This window comes from Balaenoptera borealis, assembly GCF_965194805.1.
Source record: "Balaenoptera borealis genome assembly, contig: HAP1_SCAFFOLD_336, whole genome shotgun sequence".
Classification (NCBI taxonomy): domain Eukaryota; kingdom Metazoa; phylum Chordata; class Mammalia; order Artiodactyla; family Balaenopteridae; genus Balaenoptera; species Balaenoptera borealis.
The window spans coordinates 319,017-335,247 of record NW_028123856.1 but is presented as its reverse complement, the minus strand read 5'-3'; the positions used below and the strand labels follow the sequence as shown (position 1 = coordinate 335,247).

General features: G+C 49.1%; 1 long non-coding RNA gene across 1 annotated transcript; it reads right to left on the bottom strand.

The window, feature by feature from the left end:
* Positions 1-3,310: 3,310 nt before the first annotated feature.
* Positions 3,311-13,514, bottom strand: LOC309621354. Its single transcript, XR_014239959.1, has 2 exons — positions 12,936-13,514; positions 3,311-4,434 (listed from the first exon to the last, which is right to left on the bottom strand). It is a non-coding gene; the product is annotated as an uncharacterized lncRNA (long non-coding RNA).
* Positions 13,515-16,231: the final 2,717 nt, after the last annotated feature.

Sequence of the window (16,231 nt, the reverse complement as noted above, 5' to 3'; positions counted from 1 at the left end):
GCCTTGTAATCAAAATGCTCCTTGACCCTTTCATCACAATGTTACAGTACCCCTTTCTTCACAATGCTCCATGCCGCTGGTCACCACAATGCTCCATGACCTCTGTCATCACAATGCTCCATGTCCCTTGTCATTAAAATGCTCCATGGCCCCTGTCATCACAATGCTGCATGATCCTTATAATCTCAATGCTCCATGGTCCTCGTCATCACAAATCTCCACGCATTTGTCATCACAATGCTCCATGACCCCTGTCATCCCAATGCTCCATAGCACTTTTCATCACAATGCTACATGACCACTTTTATCACCATGTTCCATGACCACTTTCATCACAATGCCCCATGACCACTTTCATCACAATGCCCCATGACCCCTGTAATCCAAATGCTCCATGGCCCTTGTCACCACAATGCTCCAGGACCCGTCATCACAATTCTCCATGGCCCTTGTCATCACAGTGCTCCATGGCGCTTGTCATCACAATGATCCAGAGCCTTAGTGCTTGAGTTGGGAGTAGTATCATTGCCTCAGTTAGGGACACTGTCATTGCCTGAATTGGGAGTAGTGTCAGAGCCTTAGTTAGGGACAGCGCCAGGGCGAGTTGGGAGTAGTGCCAGTGCCTTAGTTAGGGACAGCGCCAGTGCTTGCGTTGGGAGTAGTGTCAGGGCCATAGTTAGGGGCAGTGCCAGTGGCTGAGATGGGAATAGTGTCAGGGCCTTAGTTACGGACATTGTCAGTGCCTAAGTTGGGATTTTTGTCAGGGTCTTTATTATGGACAGTGTCAGGGCCTGAGTAAAGAGTAGTGTCAAGGCCTTAATTTGGAAGAGTGTCAGTGTCTCAGTTTGGAGTAGTGTCAGACCCTTAGTTAGGAACAGCGTCAGTGCCTGAGTTGGGAGTAGTGACATGGCCTAAGTGATGGACAGTGTCAGGGTCTGAGTTAGGAATAGTCTCAGGACCTTAGTTAGGGAGAGTGTCAGTGACTGTGTTAGGAATAGTGTCAGGGCCTAAGTTAGGAGTAGTCTGAGACCGGTAGTTAGGAACAGTGTCAGGGCCTGAGTTGTGAGTACTTTCAGGGCCTTAGTTAGAGAAAGTGTCAGTGCCGGATTTGGGAGTTATGTCAGGGTCTTAATTAGGGACAGTGTCAGTGCCTGAGTTGGGAGTAGTGTCAGGGCCTAGTTAGGGACAGGGTCAGTGCCTGAGTTGGAAGTAGTGTCAGGGCATTAGGGACAGTGTCAGTGGCTGCGATGGGAGTAGTGTCAGGGTCTTAGTTAGGGAGAGTGTCAGTGCCTGAGTTAGGAATAGTCTCAGGGTCTTTTGGGGGAACAGCATCAGGGCATGAGTTAAAAGTAGTGTCAAGGCCTTAGATAGGGAGAGTGTCAGTGCCTGTGTTGGGAGTAGTATCAGGCCCTTCGTTAGGGACAGTGTCAGGGTCTGAGGTAGAAGTAGTCTCAGGGCCTTAGTTAGGTTGCGTGTCAGTGCCTAAGTAAGTAGTAGTGTGAGGGCCTTAGTTAGGGAGAGTGTCAATGCCTGCGTTGGGAATAGTGTCAGAGACTTAGTTAGGGACAGCGTCAGTGCCTGAGTTGGGAGTAGTGTCAGAGCCTTAGTTAGGGACAGCGTCAGTGCCTGAGTTGGGAGTAGTGTCAGGGCCTTACTTAGGGACAGCGTCATTGCCTTAGTTAGGAGTAGTGTGATGGCCTTAGTTAGGGACAGTCTCAGTGCCAGAGTTGGTGGTAGTGGCAGGCCCTTGTTAGGGACTGTGCCAGGGCCTGAGTTAAGAGTAGTGACAAGTCCTTAGTTAGGGACAGTGTTAGTGCCTGAGTTGAGAGTAATGTCAAGGCCTTAGTTAGGGACAATGTCAGTGCCTAGTTTGGGAGTAGTGTCAGGGCCTTAGTTAGGGACAGTGTCAGTGCCTGAGTTGGGAGTACTGTCAGGGCGTATTTTGGGACAGTCTCAGTGCCTATGTTGGGATTAGTGTCAGGGCCTTTGTTAGGAACAATGTCAGTGCCTGAGTTGGGAGTTGTGTCAGGACATTAGTAAGGGACAGTGTCAGTGCCTGAGTTAGGAGAAGTGTCAGGGCTGTAGTTAGGGATAGTGTCAGTGCCTGAGTTGGAGGTAGTGTCAGGGCCTTAGGGACAGTGTCAGTGGCTGAGATGGGAGTAGTGTCACGGTCTTAGTTAGGAAGAGTGACAGCACTTGAGTTGGGAATAGTGTCAGGGTCTTTGTTAGGGACAGTGTCAGGGTATTAGTTAAGAGTAGTGTCAGGGCCTTTGTTAGGGAGAGTGTCAGTGTCTGAGTTGGTAGTAGTGTCAGACCCTTAGTTAGGGACAGCGTCAGTGTCTGAGTTAGGAATAGTGCCAGAGCCTAAGTTATGGACAGTGCCAGGGCCTGAGTTAGGAGTAGTCTGAGACCGGTAGTTAGTAACAGTGTAAGGGCCTGAGTTGTGAATAGTTTCAGGGCCTTAGTTAGCGAAAGTGTCAATGCCGGAATTGGAAGTAATGTCAGGGCTTACTTAGGGAGAGTGCCAGTCCCTGAGGTGGAAGTAGTATCAGGGCTTTAGTTAAGGACAGTGTCAGTGCCTGAGTTCGGAGTACTGTTAGGGCATATTTAGGGACAGTCTCAGTGCCTATTTTGGGAGTAGTGTCACGGCCTTAGTTAGTGACATTGTCAGTGCCTGAGTAAGGAGTAGTGTCCGGGCCTTAGTTAGGGACAGTGTCAGTTGCTTAGTTAGGAGTAGTGTCACGGCCTAAGTAAGGGCCAGTGTCAGTGCCTGAGTCAGGAGTAGAGTCAGGGCCTAAGTTAGGGACAGGGTCAGTGCCTGAGATAGGAGTAGTGTTAGGGCCTTAGGTAGGAGTAGCATCAGTGCCTTCGTTAGGTATTGTATCAGCGCCTCAGTTAGGAATAGTTTCAGGGCCTTATTTAGGGACAGTGTTAGTACCGGAGTTAGGAGTTGTGTCGGCCTTAGTTAGGGACCTTTTCAGGGCCTGAGTTAGGGGTAATGCCAGGGCCATAGTTAGGGACATTGTCAGGGCATGATTTAGGAGTTGTGTTAGGGCGTGAGCTATGAATAGTGTCAGGGCCTTAGTTAGTGACAGTGTCAGTGCTGAGTTTGGAGTAGTATCAGGGCCTTAGTTAGAGACAGTGTCAGTGCCTGATTTAGGAGTAGTGTCAGAGGCTTTGTTAGGGACAGTGTCAGGGCCTGAGTTAAGAGTAGTGTCACAGCTTTAGTTAGGACCAGTGTCAGGGCCTTAGTTAAGTCCAACATCAGCGCCTATGATAGGAATCAGATCAGGACCTGTGTTACAGGTAATGTCAGGGCCTTATTTAAGAACAGTGTCAGGGCCTGAGTCCTGACTTACTCCTTACTCTCCTCACTAAGGGCTTTTGACACTACTGCTAATTCAGGCCCTGATAATATCCCTAACTAAGGCCCTGACACTTTCCCTGGCTAAGGCCCTGAACTTCTCCTAAGTCAGGCCCTGATACTGTCCCTAACAATGGCCCTGACACTACACCTAACTGAGGCCCCGACATGATACCTAACAAAGGCTTTGTTGCTAGTCCAAACTAAAGCCCTAAAATTGGTCCTAACTAAGGCCTTGACACTAATCCTAACTCAGGCCCTAAAACTGTCCCTAACTAAGGCCCTGATAGTATGCCTAACTCAGGCCCTCATACGATTCCTAACAATGGCTCTGATGCTAGTCCAAACTAAGGCCCTGAAATTGGTCCTAAATAAGGCCTTGACACTAATCCTAACTCAGGCCCTAGCACTGTCCCTAACTAGGTCTCAGACAGTACACCTAAATCAGACCCTGACACTGTCCCTAAGCAAGGCCCTGACACTACTCCTAACTCAGTCCCTTACACTGTACCTAACAAAGTCTCTGATGCTAGGCCTAACTCAGGCCCTGAAACCGTCTGTAACGAAGGCCCTGCTGCCATCACTATCAAAAGTCCTGACATTATCCTGAGCTAATATCCTGACCTTGTCTTTCCAAGGTCCTGAAACTGTCCCAAAGTAAGCCCTGACGCTGTCCCTAAGTGAAGACCTGAGGCTGTCCCTAACTCAGGCCCTGAAGCTTTCCTTAACTGAAACCTTGAAGCCGTGACTAATTCAGGCCCTGATCATGTACCTAACGAAGACCTTAATGCTGATCCAGCAAAGACGCTGATGCTGCTCCAAAGTCATGCCCTGACAGTGTGCCCAGCTAAGGGCCTGATGCTAAGCCTCACTCAGGCCCTGTCGCTCTCCCTAAGTCAGGCCCTGACACTGTCACTAACAAAGGCCCTGACTCTACTCCTAATTCAGTCCCGTACATTGTATCTAACAAAGGCTCTGATGCTAATCGTAACTCAGGGCCTGACACTGTCTCTAACTAAGGGCTGCTGCCATCAACATCTAAAGTCCTGACATTATCCGGAGCTAATAACCTGAGCCATGTCTTACCAAAGTCCTGAAACTGTCCCAAAGTAAGCCCTGACGCTGTCCCTAAGTGAGGCCCTGAAGCTTTCCCTAACTAACTCAGGCCTTGATGCTGTGACTAACTCAGACCCTGATCATGTCTTTAACTAAGACCCTAAGGCTTATCCAACAGAGGCCCTGATGCTGCTCCTAAGTCATGCCCCGATAGTGTCCCCCACTAAGTGTCTGATGCTAGGCCTCACTCAGACCCTAACGCTCTCCCTAAGTCAGGCTCTGATGCTGTCCCTACCTGAAGCCCTAACACTGGTTCTGAATAAGGCCCTGAGAGTCTCCGTAACAAAGGTCTTCACACTATCCTTAGGTCATTTCCTGACACTATCCCTAGATGTTAAACTGACACGGTCACTAGCTAATGTCCTGCTTCTTATGCTAACTGAAGCCCTTAGGCTGTGCCTACCTCAGGCACTCAATTTAGTCCCAAGACCATGAAACTGTCCCGAACTAAGGCCTAGATGCTCGCCCTACATCCGGCCCTGACACTGTCCCTAACTAAGGCCCTAACACTATTGCTAACTGAGGATCTGACACTGGACCTATCAGAGGCCCGCTACTCCTAACTAACGCCTTGAAACTTTTCCTAAAGTAGGCGCTGCTACCATCAATATCTAAAGTCCTGACATTATCCTGAGCTAATATCCTGACCCATGTCTTACCAAGGTCCTGAAACTCTCCCAAAGTTAGCCCTGACACTGTCCCTAAGTGAGGCCCTGAGGCTGTCCCTCACAGAGGTCCTGGTAACGTCTTTAACTAAACTCTAATGCTGATCTTACAGAGATCCTTATGTTGATCCTATGTCATGCCCTGACGCGGTCCGTAGCTAAGGCCCTGACTCTAGGCATCACTCAGGCCCTGTCGCTCTCCCTAAGTCAGGCTAAGACTCTGTCCCTAACGGAAGCCCTGACACTGGGCCTAAATTAGGCACTGATGCTCTAATTAGCTATGGTCTTGACACTATCCCTAGGTCATTTCCTCACACTATCCCTAGATCTTAACCTAAACTTGTCTTTAGCTATTGTCGAGCCTCTTATGCTAACTAAATCCCTGATGCTGTCTCTAACTAAGAGCCTGAAATTAGTCCCGAGGCCGTCAACCTGTCCCTAACTGAGGTTGGAGGCTCATCCTAACTGAGGCACTGACACTGTCCCTAACTAAAGCCCTGACACTGCACCTAACTCAGTCCCTGACACTGTACTTTCCAAGGGCTCTGATGCTAGTCCTAACTCAGGCCCTGACACTGTCTCTAAGTGAGGCTCAGAATTTGCCCCTAATATAGGCCCTGCTGTCAGCAATAACTAAAAACTGGACACTAGCCTGAGTTAATATCCTGACATATTTCTAACCAAGGTCCTGACACTGTCCCTAAGAAAGCCCTGACGCTGTCCCTATGTTAAGAACTGAGGCTGTCCCTAACTCAGGCCCTGAAGCTTTCCCTAACTGAGGCCTTGAAGCTGTGACTAAGTCAGGCCCTGATCATATCTGTAACAAAGACGCTAAGGCTGATCCAACAGAGGCGCTGATTCTGTTCCTAAGTCATGCCCTGACAGTGTCCTCAGCTAAGGGCCTGACGCTAGGCCTCACTCAGGCCCTGTCGCTCTCCCTAAGTCAGGCTCTGATGCTGTCCCTACCTGAAGCCCTGACACTGGTTCGAAATAAGGATCTGATACTCTCAGTAACTAAGGTTTTGACACTATGCTTAGGTCCTTTCCTGACACTATCCCTAGACCATAACCTGACCCTGTCCCTAGCAAATGTCGTGCCTCTTATGCTAACTACAGCCCTGCTGCTGTCCTTAACTAAGGGCCTAAAATTACTCTCGAGGCCGTGACCCTGTCCGTACCTAAGGCCTCGATGTTCGTCCTAATTCAGGGCCTGACACTCTCCCTAACTAAGGCCCTGCTGCCGTCAATATCTCAAGTCCTGACACTATCCTGAGCTAATTTCTTGACCCATCTCTTACCAAGGTCCTGAAACTGTCCCTAAGGAAGCCCTGATGCTGTCTCTAAGTGAGGCCTTGAGGCTGTCCCTAACAGAGGCCCTGATAATATCTTTCACATAGCCCCTGAGGCTGATCCTACCGTGGCTCTTATGCTGCTCCTAAGTCATGCCCTGACACTGTCTCTAGCTAAGGCCCTGACGCTAGGCCTCACTCAGGCCCTGTCCCACTCCCTAAGACAGTCTCTGACGCTGTTCCTACCCGAAGCCCTGACACTCATGGCTCCTAATTTAGGTCCTGATGTGCTAAGTAACTAAGGTCTTGACACTATCCCTAGGTCATTTCCTGACACTCTCCCTAGACCTTAACCTAACCTTCTCTTTAGCTAATGTCGAGATTAGCTAAAGAGATTCTTTAGAACGAGATTCTTTCATCTTCTGAATATAGTTTTCTTCAAAACATAATTTTTATGGTGTTACTAACATTAAACAAAATGTACTCAACTGCTGTGGAATATTCCTTCATAGGAGCGTGCATGGTTCACTTCTGCATCTGCTTGTGGTGGTGTTCAGGTTGCTTTCAGCTGTAGATCCCCTTATGCTAGCTAAATCCCTGATTCTGTCCCTAAATGAGGCCCTGAATTTAGGTCCGAGGCCGGGAACCTGTCCCTAACTGAGGCCTGGAGGCTCGTCCTAATGCAGGCCCTGACACTGTCCCTAACTAAGGCTCTGACACTACACCTAACTCAGTCACTGACACTGTACCTAACAAAGGCTCTGATGCTAGTCCTAACTTAGGCCCTGACACTGCCTCTAACTAAGGCCCTGCTGCCGTCAATATCTCAACACCTGATATTATCCTAAGCTAATAGCCTGACCCATGTCTTACCAAGGTCCTGAAACTTTCCCAAAGTAAGCCCTGACACTGTCCCTAAGTGAGGCCTTGAGGCTCTGCCTAAAGGAGGCCCTGATAATAGCTTTAACGAAGACCCTAATGCTGATCCTACAGAGGCCTTTATGCTGCTCCTAAGTCATGCCCTGATACTGTCCCTTACTCAGGCCCTAAAGATAGGCCTCACTTAGGCCCTGTTGCTGTACCTTAGTTAGGCTCTGATGCTGTCCGTACATCAAGCCCTGGCGCTGGTCCTGATTAAGGCACTCACGCTGCTGCTAACTAAGGCCCTGATGCTCTCAATAACTAAGGTCTTCTCGTTATCCCTTGGTCATTTCCTTTCACTATCTCTGGCCTGGAACCTGATTCTGTCCCGAGATAATCTCCTGCATCTTATACTAACTGAAACCCTAGTGCTCTCCCTAACTAAGGCCCTGACTACTCCTAACTAAGGCCATGACACTGAATCTAACAAAGGCCCGGAATCTGTCCTTAATATAGGCCCTGCTGCCAGCAATAACTAAAATCCTGACACCCTCCTGAGCCAATATCCTGACCCATTTCTAATCAAGATCCTGACACTGTCCCTAAGAAAGCCCTGTCACTGTCTTGAAGTGAAGACCTGAGGCTGTCTGTAACTCAGACCCTGAAGCTTTCCCTCACTGAGGCCTTGACGCTGTGACTAACTAGGGCTCCGTCATGTCTTTAACTAAGAGCCTAAAGCTGATCCAACAAAGGCACTGATGCTGCTCCTAAATCATTCCCTGACAGTGTCCCCAGCTAAGGGCCTGGCATTAGGCCTCACTCAGGCCCTGTTGCTCTCCCTAAGTCAGGCCCTGATGCTGTCCCTACCTGAAGCCCTAACACTGCTTCTGAATAAGTCCCTGAGATTCTCAGTAACAAAGGTCTTCACACTATCCGTAGGTCATTTCCTGACACGATTCCAAGCCTTTACCCTAACCCTGTCCCGAGCTAATGTCCTACCTCTTATGCTAACTAAAGACCTTATGCTGTGCCTAATTCAGGCACTGAATTTAGTGCCAAGGCCGCTAGACTGTCCCTAACTCGGCTCGATGCCCTTATCGTCACAATGTTCCATGACCACTGTCATCACAATGCTCCACGCCCTTGTCATCACAGTGCTCCATAACCCATGTCATCACAATGCTCCATGACCTTTGTCATCGCAATGCTACATGCCATTGTCATCACAATGCTCCATGCCCTTATCAGCACAATGCACCATGACCCTTGTCTAAAATGCTACATGCCTGTGAAATCACAAAGCTCCATGCCCCCTGTCATCACAAGTCTCCATGACTCTTGTCATCACAATGCTTCATGGCCCCTGTCATCACAATGTTCCAGGCCCCCTGTCACCACAAAGAGCCATGACCCCTTTCATCACAATGCGCCAGGTCCGTTTTCATCACAAGGCTCCATGACCCCTGTCATCACAATGTTCCCTGGCCTTTGTCATCACAGTTCTCCATGGCCCCTGTAATCACAGTGCTCCATGACAAAGTTCATCACATTGCTCCATGACCACTGTCATCATAATGCCACATGAGCCCTGTCATCACAATGCTCCATGGCCCTTGTCATCACAATGCTCCATGAGCCTTGTAATCAAAATGCTCCTTGACCCTTTCATCACAATGTTACAGTACCCCTTTCTTCACAATGCTCCATGCCGCTGGTCACCACAATGCTCCATGACCTCTGTCATCACAATGCTCCATGTCCCTTGTCATTAAAATGCTCCATGGCCCCTGTCATCACAATGCTGCATGATCCTTATAATCTCAATGCTCCATGGTCCTCGTCATCACAAATCTCCACGCATTTGTCATCACAATGCTCCATGACCCCTGTCATCCCAGTGCTCCATAGCACTTTTCATCACAATGCTACATGACCACTTTTATCACAATGCTCCATGACCACTTTTATCACCATGTTCCATGACCACTTTCATCACAATGCTCCATGACCACTTTCATCACAATGCCCCATGACCCCTGTAATCCAAATGCTCCATGGCCCTTGTCACCACTATGCTCCAGGACCCGTCATCACAATTCTCCATGGCCCTTGTCATCACAGTGCTCCATGGCGCTTGTCATCACAATGATCCAGAGCCTTAGTGCTTGAGTTGGGAGTAGTATCATTGCCTCAGTTAGGGACACTGTCATTGCCTGAATTGGGAGTAGTGTCAGAGCCTTAGTTAGGGACAGCGCCAGGGCGAGTTGGGAGTAGTGCCAGTGCCTTAGTTAGGGAGAGCGCCAGTGCTTGCGTTGGGAGTAGTGTCAGGGCCATAGTTAGGGGCAGTGCCAGTGGCTGAGATGGGAATAGTGTCAGGGCCTTAGTTACGGACATTGTCAGTGCCTAAGTTGGGATTTTTGTCAGGGTCTTTATTATGGACAGTGTCAGGGCCTGAGTTAAGAGTAGTGTCAAGGCCTTAATTTGGAAGAGTGTCAGTGTCTCAGTTTGGAGTAGTGTCAGACCCTTAGTTAGGAACAGCGTCAGTACCTGAGTTGGGAGTAGTGACATGGCCTAAGTGATGGACAGTGTCAGGGTCTGAGTTAGGAATAGTCTCAGGACCTTAGTTAGGGAGAGTGTCAGTGACTGTGTTAGGAATAGTGTCAGGGCCTAAGTTAGGAGTAGTCTGAGACCGGTAGTTAGGAACAGTGTCAGGGCCTGAGTTGTGAGTAGTGTCAGGGCCTAGTTAGGGACAGGGTCAGTGCCTGACTTGTGAGTAGTTTCAGGGCCTTAGTTAGAGAAAGTGTCAGTGCCGGAGTTGGGAGTTATGTCAGGGCCTAAGTTAGGGAGATTGTCAGTGCCTGTGTTGGGAGTAGTATCAGGCCCTTCGTTAGGGACAGTGTCAGGGTCTGAGGTAGAAATAGTCTCAGGGCATTAGTTAGGTTGCGTGTCAGTGGCTAAGTAAGTAGTAGTGTGAGGGCCTTAGTTAGGGAGAGTGTCAATGCTTGTGTTGGGAGTAGTGTCAGAGACTTAGTTAGGGACAACGTCAGTGCCTGAGTTGGGAATAGTGTCAGGGCCTTACGTAGGGACAGCATCATTGCCTTAGTTAGGAGTAGTGTGATGGCCGTAGTTTGGGACAGTCTCAGTGCCAGAGTTGGTGGTAATGGCAGGCCTTTGTTAGGGACTGTGCCAGGGCCTGAGTTAAGATTAGTGTCAAGTCCTTAATTAGGGACAGTGTTAGTGCCTGAGTTGAGATTAATGTCAAGACCTTAGTTAGGGACAATGTCAGTGCCTACTTTGGGAGTAGTGTCAGGGCCTTATTTAGGGACAGTGTCAGTGCCTGAGTTAGGAGAAGTGTCAGGGCTGTAGTTAGGGATAGTGTCAGTGCCTGAGTTGGAGGTAGTGTCAGGGCCTTAGGGACAGTGTCAGTGGCTGAGATGGGAGTAGTGTCACGGTCTTAGTTAGGGAGAGTGACAGCGCTTGAGTTGGGAATAGTGTCAGGGTCTTTGTTAGGGACAGTGTCAGGGTATTAGTTAAGAGTAGTGTCAGGGCCTTTGTTAGGGAGAGTGTCAGTGTCTGAGTTGGTAGTAGTGTCAGACCCTTAGTTAGGGACAGCGTCAGTGTCTGAGTTAGGAATAGTGCCAGAGCCTAAGTTATGGACAGTGCCAGGGCCTGAGTTAGGAGTAGTCTGAGACCGGTAGTTAGTAACAGCGTAAGGGCCTGAGTTGTGAATAGTTTCAGGGCCTTAGTTAGCGAAAGTGTCAATGCCGGAATTGGAAGTAAGTCAGGGCTTACTTAGGGAGAATGTCAGTCCCTGAGGTGGAAGTGGTATCAGGGCCTTAGTTCAGGACAGTGTCAGTGCCTGAGTTTGGAGTACTGTTAGGGCATATTTAGGGACAGTCTCAGTGCCTATTTTGGGAGTAGTGTCACGGCCTTAGTTAGTGACATTGTCAGTGCCTGAGTAAGGAGTAGTGTCCGGGCCTTAGTTAGGGACAGTGTCAGTTGCTTAGTTAGGAGTAGTGTCACGGCCTAAGTAAGGGCCAGTGTCAGTGCCTGAGTCAGGAGTAGAGTCAGGGCCTAAGTTAGGGACAGGGTCAGTGCCTGAGATAGGAGTAGTGTTAGGGCCTTAGGTAGGAGTAGCATCAGTGCCTTCGTTAGGTATTGTATCAGCGCCTCAGTTAGGAATAGTTTCAGGGCCTTATTTAGGGACAGTGTTAGTACCGGAGTTAGGAGTTGTGTCGGCCTTAGTTAGGGAACTTTTCAGGGCCTGAGTTAGGGGTAATGCCAGGGCCTTCCTTAAGTATTGTGTCAGCGCCTGAGTTAGGAATAATGTCAGGGCCTTAGTTAGGGACATTGTCAGGGCATGATTTAGGAGTTGTGTTAGGGCGTGAGCTATGAATAATGTCAGGGCCTTAGTTAGTGACAGTGTCAGTGCTGAGTTTGGAGTAGTATCAGGGCCTTAGTTAGAGACAGTGTCAGGGCCTGAGTAAGCAGTAGTGTCGGGGCCTTAGTTAGGGACAGTGTTAGTGCCTGATTTAGGAGTAGTGTCAGAGGCTTTGTTAGGGACAGTGTCAGGGCCTGAGTTAAGAGTAGTGTCACAGCTTTAAGTCCAACATCAGCGCCTATGATAGGAATCAGATCAGGACCTGTGTTACAGGTAATGTCAGGGCCTTATTTAAGAACAGTGCCAGGGCCTGAGTCCTGACTTACTCCTTACTCTCCTCACTAAGGGCTTTTGACACTACTGCTAATTCAGGCCCTGATAATGTCCCTAACTAAGGCCCTGACACTTTCCCTGGCTAAGGCCCTGAACTTCTCCTAAGTCAGGCCCTGATACTGTCCCTAACAATGGCCCTGACACTACACCTAACTGAGGCCCCGACATGATACCTAACAAAGGCTTTGTTGCTAGTCCAAACTAAAGCCCTAAAATTGGTCCTAACTAAAGCCTTGACACTAATCCTAACTCAGGCCCTAGCACTGTCCCTAACTAGGTCTCAGACAGTACACCTAAATCAGACCCTGACACTGTCCCTAAGCAAGGCCCTGACACTACTCCTAGCTCAGTCCCTTACACTGTACCTAACAAAGTCTCTGATGCTAGGCCTAACTCAGGCCCTGAAACCGTCTGTAACTAAGGCCCTGCTGCCATCACTATCAAAAGTCCTGACATTATCCTGAGCTAATATCCTGACCTATGTCTTTCCAAGGTCCTGAAACTGTCCCAAAGTAAGCCCTGACGCTGTCCCTAAGTGAAGACCTGAGGCTGTCCCTAACTCAGGCCCTGAAGCTTTCCTGAACTGAAGCCTTGAAGCTGTGACTAATTCACGCCCTGATCATGTACCTAACGAAGACCTTAATGCTGATCCAGCAAAGACGCTGATGCTGCTCCAAAGTCATGCCCTGACAGTGGGCCCAGCTAAGGGCCTGACGCTAAGCCTCACGCAGGCCCTGTCGCTCTCCCTAAGTCAGGCCCTGACACTGTCACTAACTAAGGCCCTGACTCTACTCCTAATTCAGTCCCGTACATTGTATCTAACAAAGGCTCTGATGCTAGTCGTAACTCAGGGCCTGACACTGCCTCTATCTAAGGCCCTGCTGCCGTCAATATCTGAACACCTGATATTATCCGGAGCTAATAACCTGACCCATGTCTTACCAAGGTCCTGAAACTGTCCCAAAGTAAGCCCTGACGCTGTCCCTAAGTGAGGCCCTGAAGCTTTCCCTAACTAACTCAGGCCTTGATGCTGTGACTAACTCAGACCCTGATCATGTCTTTAACTAAGACCCTAAGGCTGATCCAACAGAGGCCCTGATGCTGCTCCTAAGTCATGCCCCAATAGTGTCCCCCACTAAGTGTCTGATGCTAGGCCTCACTCAGACCCTAACGCTCTCCCTAAGTCAGGCTCTGATGCTGTCCCTACCTGAAGCCCTAACACTGGTTCTGAATAAGGCCCTGAGAGTCTCCGTAACAAAGGTCTTCACACTATCCTTAGGTCATTTCCTGACAATATCCCTAGATGTTAAACTGACACGGTCACTAGCTAATGTCCTGCTTCTTATGCTAACTGAAGCCCTTAGGCTGTGCCTACCTCAGGCACTCAATTTAGTCCCAAGACCATGAAACTGTCCCGAACTAAGGCCTAGATGCTCGCCCTACATCCGGCCCTGACACTGTCCCTAACTAAGGCCCTAACACTATTGCTAACTGAGGATCTGACACTGGATTATCAGAGGCCCGCTACTCCTAACTAACGCCTTGAAACTTTTCCTAACGTAGGCGCTGCTACCATCAATATCTAAAGTCCTGACATTATCCTGAGCTAATATCCTGACCCATGTCTTACCAAGGTCCTGAAACTCTCCCAAAGTTAGCCCTGACACTGTCCCTAAGTGAGGCCCTGAGGCTGTCCCTCACAGAGGTCCTGATAATGTCTTTAACTAAACTCTAATGCTGATCTTACAGAGACCCTTATGTTGATCCTATGTCATGCCCTGACGCTGTCCGTAGCTAAGGCCCTGACTCTAGGCATCACTCAGGCCCTGTCACTCTCCCTAAGTCAGGCTAAGACTCTGTCCCTAACGGAAGCCCTGACACTGGGCCTAAATTAGGCACTGATGCTCTAATTAGCTATGGTCTTGACACTATCCCTAGGTCATTTCCTCACACTATCCCTAGATCTTAACCTAAACTTGTCTTTAGCTATTGTCGAGCCTCTTATGCTAACTAAATCCCTGATGCTGTCTCTAACTAAGAGCCTGAAATTAGTCCCGAGGCCGTCAACCTGTCCCTAACTGAGGTTGGAGGCTCATCCTAACTGAGGCGCTGACACTGTCCCTAACTAAAGCCCTGACACTGCATCTAACTCAGTCCCTGACACTGTACTTTCCAAGGGCTCTGACGCTAGTCCTAACTCAGGCCCTGACACTGTCTCTAAGTGAGGCTCAGAATTTGCCCCTAATATAGGCCCTGCTGTCAGCAATAACTAAAAACTGGACACTAGCCTGAGTTAATATCCTGACATATTTCTAACCAAGGTCCTGACACTGTCCCTAAGAAAGCCCTGTCGCTGTCCCTATGTTAAGAACTGAGGCTGTCCCTAACTCAGGCCCTGAAGCTTTCCCTAACTGAGGCCTTGAAGCTGTGACTAAGTCAGGCCCTGATCATATCTGTAACAAAGACGCTAAGGCTGATCCAACAGAGGCGCTGATTCTGTTCCTAAGTCATGCCCTGACAGTGTCCTCAGCTAAGGGCCTGACGCTAGGCCTCACTCAGGCCCTGTCGCTCTCCCTAAGTCAGGCTCTGATGCTGTCCCTACCTGAAGCCCTGACACTGGTTCGAAATAAGGATCTGATACTCTCAGTAACTAAGGTTTTGACACTATGCTTAGGTCCTTTCCTGACACTATCCCTAGACCATAACCTGACCCTGTCCCTAGCAAATGTCGTGCCTCTTATGCTAACTACAGCCCTGCTGCTGTCCTTAACTAAGGGCCTAAAATTACTCTCGAGGCTGTGACCCTGTCCGTACCTAAGGCCTCGATGTTCGTCCTAATTCAGGGCCTGACATTCTCCCTAACTAAGGCCCTGCTGCCGTCAACATCTCAAGTCCTGACACTATCCTGAGCTAATTTCTTGACCCATCTCTTACCAAGGTCCTGAAACTGTCCCTAAGGAAGCCCTGATGCTGTCTCTAAGTGAGGCCTTGAGGCTGTCCCTAACAGAGGCCCTGATAATATCTTTCACATAGCCCCTGAGGCTGATCCTACCGTGGCTCTTATGCTGCTCCTAAGTCATGCCCTGACACTGTCTCTAGCTAAGGCCCTGACGCTAGGCCTCACTCAGGCCCTGTCCCACTCCCTAAGTCAGGCACTGACGCTCTTCCTACCCAAAGCCCTGACACTCACTGCTCCTAAATTAGGTCCTGATGTGCTAAGTAACTAAGGTCTTGACACTATCCCTAGGTCATTTCCTGACACTCTCCCTAGACCTTAACCTAACCTTCTCTTTAGCTAATGTCGAGATGAGCTAAAGAGATTCTTTAGAACGAGATTCTTTCATCTTCTGAATATAGTTTTCTTCAAAACATAATTTTTATAGTGTTACAAACTTTAAACAAAATGTACTCAACTGCTGTGGAATATTCCTTCATAGGGGCGTGCATGGTTCACTTCTGCATCTGCTTGTGGTGGTGTTCAGGTTGCTTTCAGCTGTAGATCCCCTTATGCTAGCTAAATCCCTGATTCTGTCCCTAAATGAGGCCCTGAATTTAGGTCCGAGGCCGGGAACCTGTCCCTAACTGAGGCCTGGAGGCTCGTCCTAATGCAGGCCCTGACACTGTCCCTAACTAAGGCTCTGACACTACACCTAACTCAGTCACTGACACTGTACCTAACAAAGGCTCTGATGCTAGTCCTAACTTAGGCCCTGACCCTGCCTCTAAGTAAGGCCCTGCTGCCGTCAATATCTGAACACCTGATATTATCCTGAGCTAATAGCCTGACCCATGTCTTACCAAGGTCCTGAAACTTTCCCAAATTAAGCCCTGACGCTGTCCCTAAGTGAGGCCTTGAGGCTCTCCCTAAAGGAGGCCCTGATAATAGCTTTAACGAAGACCCTAATGCTGATCTTACAGAGGCCTTTATGCTGCTCCTAAGTCATGCCCTGATACTGTCCCTTACTCAGGCCCTAAAGATAGGCCTCACTTAGGCCCTGTTGCTGTACCTTAGTTAGGCTCTGATGCTGTCCATGCATCAAGCCCTGGCGCTGGTCCTGATTAAGGCACTCACGCTGCTGCTAACTAAGGCCCTGATGCTCTCAATAACTAAGGTCTTCTCGTTATCCCTTGATCATTTCCTTTCACTATCTCTGACCTGGAACCTGACTCTGTCCCGAGATAATCTCCTGCATCTTATGCTAACTGAAACCCTAATGCTCTC